A 9530-nucleotide genomic window follows, 5' to 3' on the forward strand; every position below is an offset into this window, starting at 1 on the left:
CGTACCAATCCATCAGCTCGTACTTATCTATTAGAGCATACCAATGACCCAAACCCAGGTCGTCTCCAGCATCAGTTACAACCATTTATAGAAACAAATCAACTAGCACAATCCTGGAGCTCAGTCAACACAACAATCAAGGAGACATTTACTTTGTAACATCAGAGTAATGGCGAATCATCAAGATAACACACAAAGTGGATCTACACTTCATAACAGCCTAGAGCAAATAAAGAAAGTCAGCTCAAACATCTATAAGTAGAGAGAGATGAACTACATAAGGCTTGATTCAAGTTTACCCCCAAGAAACTTGATACGTAGGCAACTCTTAACCCAAGAAGAGTGCAGCCATTCCCTATCCAATAGAACATCAGGTTGTTGTCCCCTAAACACCAAACCTCTACAGTTATTAAGGCGGCTTTCAAAGTTTCAAAAGCATGTATGCAATTCGAGTTAAACTCAAATGATGCATCTTTTATAAGAAGATTGGTTAAGGGTTTAACAATTTTTGAGAAATCATGAATGAATCTTCTATAAAATCTGGCATAGCCTAGAAATGCTTGTATATCACGGATGCTCTGTGGAATAGGTAGAGTAGAAATTTTGTCAATTTTAGCTTTATCGATGTCTATACCATTTTTAGACATAATGTGACCTAACACTATTCCCTTTTTTACCATGAAGTGATACTTTTCCCAATTAAGGACTAGATTCTTCTCCTGACAACGCACCAATACTTTAGAAAGGTTGGATAGACAGTCGTTGAAAAAATCTCTATAGAGGGAAAATTCATCCATAAACACTTCTATGAATCTCTCCACCATATCATTGAAAATGTGTAACATGTAACGTTGAAATGTGGCAGGTGCATTATAGAGACCGAAGGGCATACGTGCATAAGCATATGTTCCAGAAAGGCAAGTGAAGGTAGTATTTTCCTGATCGGATTCATCAATTAAAATTTGAAAATATCCTAAATATCCATCCAAGAAATAGTAATAAGCATGTCTTGCTAGGCGTTCAAACCATCTGATCAACAAAAGATAGGGGAAAATGATCCTTTCTCATGACAACATTCAACTTCCTATAGTTAATACAAATCTTCCACATGATAGGAACTCGTGTTGGAATTAGTTCCCCCTCCTCATTATAGACCATTGTAATCCCAAACTTCTTTGGCACCACATGAGTAGGACTAACCCATTCGCTGTTAGATATAGGGTAAATGATTCCAGCATCCAGCAATCTTAAAATCTCTTCCCGTACTACTTCTTTTATAGTTAGGTTTAAACAACGCTATGACTCTCTAGAGTTTTTAGAATTCTCTTCTAGATGAATTTGGTGTGTGCAAATCTTTGGATCAATTCCTTTTATATCATCAAGAGACCAACCAATGGCAGAACGATGTTCTTGAATCACTCTAACCAAGTGGTCTTCTTCCTTTTTTGATAACTGAGATGAAATGATGATGGGATGAGTGCCATCAGGATCAAGATAGATATATTTTAGGTTAGGAGGGAGAGGCTTAAGGTCAGGTGTAGGTGTTGTGGGTAACAAGGTTTCTATAGGGTTTTGTTTTTCCACATGTAAACACTTGGGTTGGTTAGGTCTCTTCATGTTTAGGTAAATCATTATCTGAATTGTATAAAGGAATGGATTCCAAGGTGGCCCTTGTATCTTCCTTATAATGATCTATATCGAAATCAGAGTCTCCAAAAGATAAGAACTGGTGCACCTCATTCTCTGGGAAAGTCCTGTCACGATATTCTTGCACTACACTTTCTATCATACTCACTTCTCCATTCAATTCATCTTCCATCTATTGTTCCATCATCTTGAAAACATTGACTTCCACTGAGAGATTTTCGAAAGACATGGTCATAGATCCATTGTGGTAATTGATGAGGGCGTTAGCTGTTTCCAAATATGGGCACCCTAGAATGATAGGTATAGAATCATGAACGACTTTGGTATCAAGGATGACAAAATCAACAGGGTAGTAAAAATCTTTAACTTTGACCAGCACATTTTCGACTACGCCTTTGGGGTATTTAATGGAACGATTGGCTAATTGTAAGGTCATAGTTGTAGGTGTAAGCTCATGAAAACCGAGTTGTTTGAATAGGTAGTTTGGAAGGAGGTTAACACTTGCTCCAAGGATCGAGCAGAGCAATAACTAAGTACTTGTCTCTTATAGTGCAAGGAATGGTAGGACGACCAGGATCTTTATATTTGACGATTCCGTTGGTCTCTATGATGGAAATTGTTCTGTAAGAAATGCATCTTTTTGAATGTTAGTTCTTCTTTTTTTGGTGCACATGTCTTTGAGAATTATGGCATGTGGTGGGTAAATGTTTGATGGCATTGAGAAATGGCAGATTTATGGTTAGGCTCTTGAATGTTTCTTTGATTTCATCAAAATTTTCATTCTCTTTGGGTGTCATTAAATGTGTTGGAAAAGGTTCCTTTGGTTTATATTGTAGGAATTGTTATGGTTTCATGTAATGATTTACTACAAACCGCGAAAACCCATGCGCAGCGGAATAATGGGTTCTCATGATTTGGTTTAGAATCATACCTTTGATCAGCTGTGATATCTCTGAGAATCCAAGCTCTATGAATCAGCAACCTCTTGATCTTCTGTTGTATTCCAATCTTATAATGGATGTTGTGTGGGCAACGATCTACCAGTCCTTTCTCTCTCTCTCTTTGCCTCTCTTACTCACAAAGTTGGAACCGAATTTGGAACTCACTTTTCTTGAGTAATCAATCAGTAATTTCGGCCAAGAGAAATATAGTTTCATTATATAGGCTATAACATGGACCATGAGGAGAAATTAGGGTTAGGTCTCCTGACGGGTTTGGGCTTCCCATGTTGGCCCAGAACACATGGCCCAAGTCCGTCAACAAATGGCTTATTCCATTAAAGGCCATTATTGCACTACCGCCCTAATCCCAAATTACGTGTATGGGCTCCATATTATATGCTCGTTGATCTCCCCATGTTTAAGATATCGAATGCCCGTTGATTAAGTCAAGTTACTGACAACTACATTAATCAACTTCTTATGTCCTTGAGTAGTACCACTCAACCTCATTGTCATGTTGGATTAAATCTACCTGCAGGGTTTACATGACAATCCTTATGAGCTCCTCAAGAGGGCATCATCAACCCGACTTCCTGCGGGTCACATATTCCTTCTATAATCAACATCACACCTTATATACAATGTCATTACCCAATCCATCGAGTTTGTTGATTCACAAATGAATCTCAATCATTGATGATTTAAAGTAATGTACAATGCACTTAAGTGCCTGTTATTATATCTGGATTAAGAGGACAAGCATCCTGATAAGAACCCAAAACTGTAGTTTTAACCCCTTAACAATCGTACTTTTAGACCAATTATGTAAATAATAAGTAAGAGTTAATACTGATTACGTGTTTTTATGCATTCCAGGCTTCAAAGTCCATTATGTGCAGAAATGTGCCACTTTAGTGAGATAAAGGAGCAAAGGTCGGTTGCTAAGGAGTTTTGTGATTAAAGGCCAATTTCCAAGAAGACAAAGCCTCTGTAAAGCCCGGTCAAAAGATGAAAAGTCAAAGTCCATGCGGGTAGAAATAGTGCACAAAGTCAACAGAACTTCCGAAGACCATATCTTTGGACTCAGACCTCGGAATTGGGCCTACCTTACGTCAAAACGACCGGCTCGGAAAGAGCTTTCCAATGGTCCAAGCCTTGGACCAATCAGAGGAGCAGAAGTGGACAAAAAGTCTGTCGAAGTAAACTGCAGCTGAAGAGGCCTTTCTGGACTGAAAGTATTGGGTTTTGGGCCTGATTCTCTGGCCCAAAACGTGGCTCCAAGCCCATGCACGATTTTTGGATCTGAACATATAAAAACAAAAGCTTAGCTTTTTGTTAATGGTAGGCAGTTAGGTTAGGAAGCTAATGTTAATGGAGTTTAGGGTTAGAAAAAGATAGTTAGATCTAGATTAGTTAATTACTTAGTTTTCATTCCATTAATTAGTTTCATTCTTTATTTTAGATTAGTTATTTAAATCATTGAATATCATTCATTAGATAAATAAAATAGTTGTTATTCATTCAATCATATCTTGTTCTTATTGTTCTATTAGATAAATAAAGTTAATTAGTTCTCCATAATCTAGTTTCATTTTCATTTATTTATTAGCTTAAATCCTTAGATTTACTTATTTGTCATTATTAGTTTAATTCAATTATTGCATGAGTAGTTTCGAATTGAGTTTAAACAAATAAAGTTCAAATCTTTATATTATGTCTTGTTTAGATTCAATTGTTGGGAATGGTAGAATAGAAATTTTACATCAAATCATTACTCTCACCATTGTTCATTTTGGGTTTGATTAGTTGAATTTGTTTAAGTCTTGAGGTTTAAGAGTGGAACGAATCCTGACTCTCTTATATTACTTTGTTATTGAGAGTAGGAATATTGATATAAACACGTATTTACGTAAATTGATTATTTGTGTTTACGCATAGATAGTTAGAATACGTAAAATTATTTTTATCAAATGGCGCCGCTGCGGCGCCATTTGATAAACATAAAATTGGTAGTTTACCTACGAAATGAACAATGAAACTCAAAACGTAAGTAAACTAAAACTATTTACGTGTCTATATTTATCAAAGTTTCTACTCTCAATTCTATCGAAATAGAGTGGAGTAACAAATTCGTTCCACTCCTAGTTCTCTAGCATGGAATGTTTTCTAATCTAATTAATTGGTCTTAAGTCTAATGAGAGATTTACGAAGGGTGTTATACTACGATACAATATGAAATTGATTATGTTGAATTTAAACTACGAATACTATGGAAATATGATTGTTTTTTAATCTAGATAAAGGATTAGAGGGGAATTGAATCCACCTCGAATCCAACTTAGTAACCTAGCATAGATTCTTGTATCTCGATTCTTACGTTCTTACGGCACGAATTTCGAGTTCTAATCCCTAGTGTTCATGGCATTTCTACCAAATACTAACTAGCATGTGAGGTCGTCCACCTATTCTCATGGCGAATCACGACCTTCTAGAGTGGAATAGATTCTACAATGCTTCTACACTATACTACTAAGTTTTCATCAAAGCTTCATCGACCCCTCTAATAGAGGTTTTATCCTTGAGTCATCAACCCATCATTTCCCATTGAATTATAACTACACATCATATTAAAATTCTAACTTAACTAATTTAACTAACAATGTTTCAATCTACTTAAACTACGAAATGATAATCAACAAGAATTAAAATTAGATCTATAAATTGAAATGACAAAAATCGAAATTGATAAAAATAACTATTTTATTTATTTAATCAATCAAGAACAATGATTCAAGACTTAATCTAAAACAAGAATTGGAAATGGAACTTAAACTTAATTACTCTACTGAAAACTAGATCTAGAATTATATATATTTTTTTAGGTCTAACTAGCTACCATTAACAAAGAGTTAAGCTTTGGTTTTTATACTTTCAGATCCAAAAATCGTGCATAGGCTTGGAGCCATATTTTGGGCCGGAAAATCGGGCCCAAAACCCAATTTCTTTAGTCCAAAATGGGCTCTTCAGCTATAGTTGGCTTCGACAGATGTTTTGTCCACTTTTGCTCCTCTGATTGGGCCAAGGCTTGGACCATTGGAAAGCTCTTTTCGAGCTGGTCGTTTTGACATAAGGTAGGCCCAATTCTGAGGTCTAAGTCCAAAGATATGGTCTTCGGATGTTCTGCTGACTTTGTGCACCGTTTCTGCCCGCGTGGACTTTGACTTTTCAGCTTTTGACCGGGCTTTACAAAGGCTTTGTCTTCTTGAAAATTGGCATTTAATCACAGAACTCCTTAACAACCGGGCTTTACCTCCCCAACCGGGTTTGATAAGAGCCCAAAACTGTAGTTTTAACCCTGTAACAGCCATACTTTTAAACCAATTATGTGAGTAATAATTAAGAGTTAATACTGATTACGTGTTTTTTAAGCATTTCAGGCTTCAAAGTCCATTATGTGCAGAAATGTGCCACTTTAGCGAGATAAAAGAGCAAAGGTCGGTTGATAAGGAGTTCTATGATTAAAGGCCAAGATTCAAGAAGACAAAGCCTTTCTAAAGCCCGGTCAAAAGCTGAAAAGTCGACGCTAGGCGTAAAATGCCTACACAAAGTCGTGAGAACTTCCGAAGGCCGTATCTTTGGACTCAGACCTCGGAATAGGGCCTACCTTATGTCAAAATGACCGGATCGGAAAGAGGTTTCCAATGGTCTAAGCCTTGATCCAATCAGAGGAGCAGAACTGAACGAAAAGTCTGTTGAAGCCAACTGCAGCTGAAGAGGCCTTTTTGTACTGAAAGAATTGGGTTTTGGGCCTGATTCTCTGGCCCAAAACATGGCTCCAAGCCCATGCACGATTTTTGGATCTGAAAGGATAAAAACCAAAGCTTCACTCTTTGTTAAGGGTAGATAGTGAATGGTAGCTAGTTAGACCTAAAACAATAGATAATTATAGATCTAGTTTTTATTTAATTAAATTAAGTTTAGTTTATATTCAATTCTTGGTTTAGATTAAACTCTTAGAATCATTATTCTTAATTAGTTTGATAAATAAAATAACTATTTGTCAATTTCGATTCTTGTCATTTACAATTGTTTAGATCTAATTTTCCTTATTACGTAGATAGCTAGACGTAGATTAGTTAGATTATTAATTTAGTATTTGAATCATTGTTTTATTATTCATTAGATTAATAAAATAATGTTCTCCATAAGTTAGTTTCATTTCCATTAATTGTTTAGTTTCAATTCATAGATTCAAGTAATTGCCATTATTAGTTTAATTCAATTATTGCATTAGTAGTTTTGAATTGGGTTTAAACAAGCAAAGTTTCAACCTTTATATCATGTCTTGTTTGAATTCCATTGGGAATGATAGCGTGATGATTCTCGGCTAAACCTCCATTGAGGGGGTTGAGAAGCCTTGATGAAAGCTTGATTCCGATTATCGTGAGAGTCGGTAAAATTCCTTTCCACTCTAGAAACGATTAGTTCACCATGAGAATGGGTTTAATCATTCACATACTAGTTATAAATTGGTAGAAATGCCATGTGTAATTAGGGATTAGGAGTAACCATATTGTTCTGCGAAGCAGTTCAATTCGGATTACAACGATTCGTCGTTAGTAGGATAAAGTCGAGTTAAGGTGGAATCAATCCCCCTCTAACTCCTTATCATAGAATCAACGTAGCATTCCCATAGTTGTTCTGATAGTCGAATAGTTGCATCTTGTGGGTAGTTGTATCGTAATCAAGTTGCCACTTCGTAAATCTCTCATTAGACTTTAGAGTTAAGAGCACTTATATGTAGAGAACACAGCATGTGGAAAGACTAAGAGTGGAACGAACTTCCTACTCCACTATATCTCATAGGATTGAGAGTAGAATCTTTGATAAAATATAGACACGTAAGGTAGTTTTAGTTCACTTACGTTTTGAGTTTCATTGTTCATTTCGTAGGTAAACTATCAATTTTATGTTTATCAAATGGCGCCGCTGCCATCTTAGTTTCACTTTCGCATTGTTTTGTAGTACAAGTACTTTTCGTAAAGTCCCATTAAACCCACCCACCCTTGTTTGATTCATATTGTGGTTTTCCGAGTCAGCGTTGGAAAGTTCCACAAAAATATACACGGAGCGCAACCGCGCCCTAACCGAGCGCACCTGCGCCCAAAAGATTGTAACACTGAACGCGACCTGCCCATGTGGAGCGCGACCCGCCCTAAAACACTGTCACTTCAAGTTACACGGAGCGCGACCGCGCCCTAAGCTAGAGTTTTCCGGATTTCTACGGTTTTGATTCAATTTTGATTTTTCAAGTTTTTCGTTGTTCTAACTTGTTATATACACCAACACGCGTAAACAAGATGCTATTCATAAATGAAGCAAGGGCCGGACCTTGTCAGGTATTCCTTTCTTCCACACCTCGCTTCTCTGTTAGAGGTTTATACTAGTATATCGAGAATAGTTTGGAGTGTTGATGTGTTTAGCTAAAATTGGTCTTAGCCTTGTATGAGATTAAGGTGCGGCCGAACAAAACCACGAACGTAATTACACAACAACGCGTCAACAAACAAGTCTATCTAGTATACCACCCACTACACCTCTAGCTACTATTTCACACACACCACGACATAATGCCGACCGAAGGAGAGACTCCTCTCTCGGACTTTTATAAAGCCTTGGCGATAGCCCCCAAATCTTGCATCGTTCTAGCGGACCCGGTGGGGATTTCGAATCCCCCCAAATATTTTTAATTTGTTACCCGTTTTTCATGGATTAGACCATGAAAAACCTTATCAACACATGCGTAGGATTGAACAAGTCCTAACAACATTCCACCATCCTACGGTTGGTGCGGAACAAATTAAACTAAGGGTATTCCCTTTCACCTTAGCCGATAAGGCGGCGTTTTGGTTAACTGCCCAAGCGCCTAATTCTTTGGACTCGTGGGCTAAACTTGTTCAGCTGTTTATGGAACATTTTTACCCACCCCTAAAGACGGATGAGATGCTTTCCAAGATTCATTTCTTTTGACAAAATCCTCATGAATCATTTTCAGAGGCTTGGAATCGTTTCACCGATCTCCTTATAGAGTGTCCACATCATAACTTAGCGAAAGACACGTTAGTTCGTGCATTTTTCAAAGGACTTCTACACCACCATAAAGAAGTCCTAGACATAATGAATGGGGGTAGTTTCTTAAGCAAAGGAGCCTCGGAGGCTTATAAATTTTTAGAGGATCAAACTAAGTGAAATAACAACTGGGGGGATAGTGATGATATCCACCGCTCCGCTAGTTCATCAAATACAGTTAAGGCCGCCGGGATGTTTGAAATTAAACACAATCCCGAGCTTAAAACTCTAATCGAATTACTCACTAAAAAGGTAGAGGCCATTTCTGTTCAACAAAAGCCTATCCCCGTCATGAATGTAAATTCAAATCCATGTAGTTCTGTTGGAGCCCCGAAAGCATCCCGACTTCCATCGTCCCTATATAGCCTATGAACAGGCTTGTTCCATTAATAGTGAACCTAACGCCTTAGAGACAAAATCCCAACTTCGGTTGGAGAAATAACCAACACGTCACACCTCCGTGGTACAATAATCAATATGTTAGGCCAACACACGGTTTTAACCAAGCTCCACCACGACAAGGGCGAGTCGGGGTAATTTTAATAATTATAACAACCAAGTGCAACCTCGACAAGGTCAAGCACAAGGTCAAGGTAGTTATAATAATTATAATGCTAATAGAGGTATCGTTCCGGTAAATAATAATTATCAAAATCCACCCATAAATAATTCACGCGAAATAGTTCCAAATCACACCACCCGACTACTACACCCACACAACGGATCGTCTTGACACCTTCATACAAGTGAGCCAAAAACTTTTCCAAACCATGGCTCAATCTAACCAACAACTTCTACAATCCGTTAATAATT

At 37.4% G+C, this 9530-nt stretch overlaps 1 pseudogene; it reads right to left on the reverse strand.

Annotated features, from left to right (window-relative positions):
• Positions 1-8601: 8601 nt before the first annotated feature.
• Positions 8602-8695, reverse strand: LOC147487798 (small nucleolar RNA R71; annotated as a pseudogene).
• Positions 8696-9530: the final 835 nt, after the last annotated feature.

Source organism: Coptis chinensis, chromosome 7 (genome assembly GCF_015680905.1).
Source record: "Coptis chinensis isolate HL-2020 chromosome 7, ASM1568090v1, whole genome shotgun sequence".
Lineage (NCBI taxonomy): Eukaryota > Viridiplantae > Streptophyta > Magnoliopsida > Ranunculales > Ranunculaceae > Coptis > Coptis chinensis.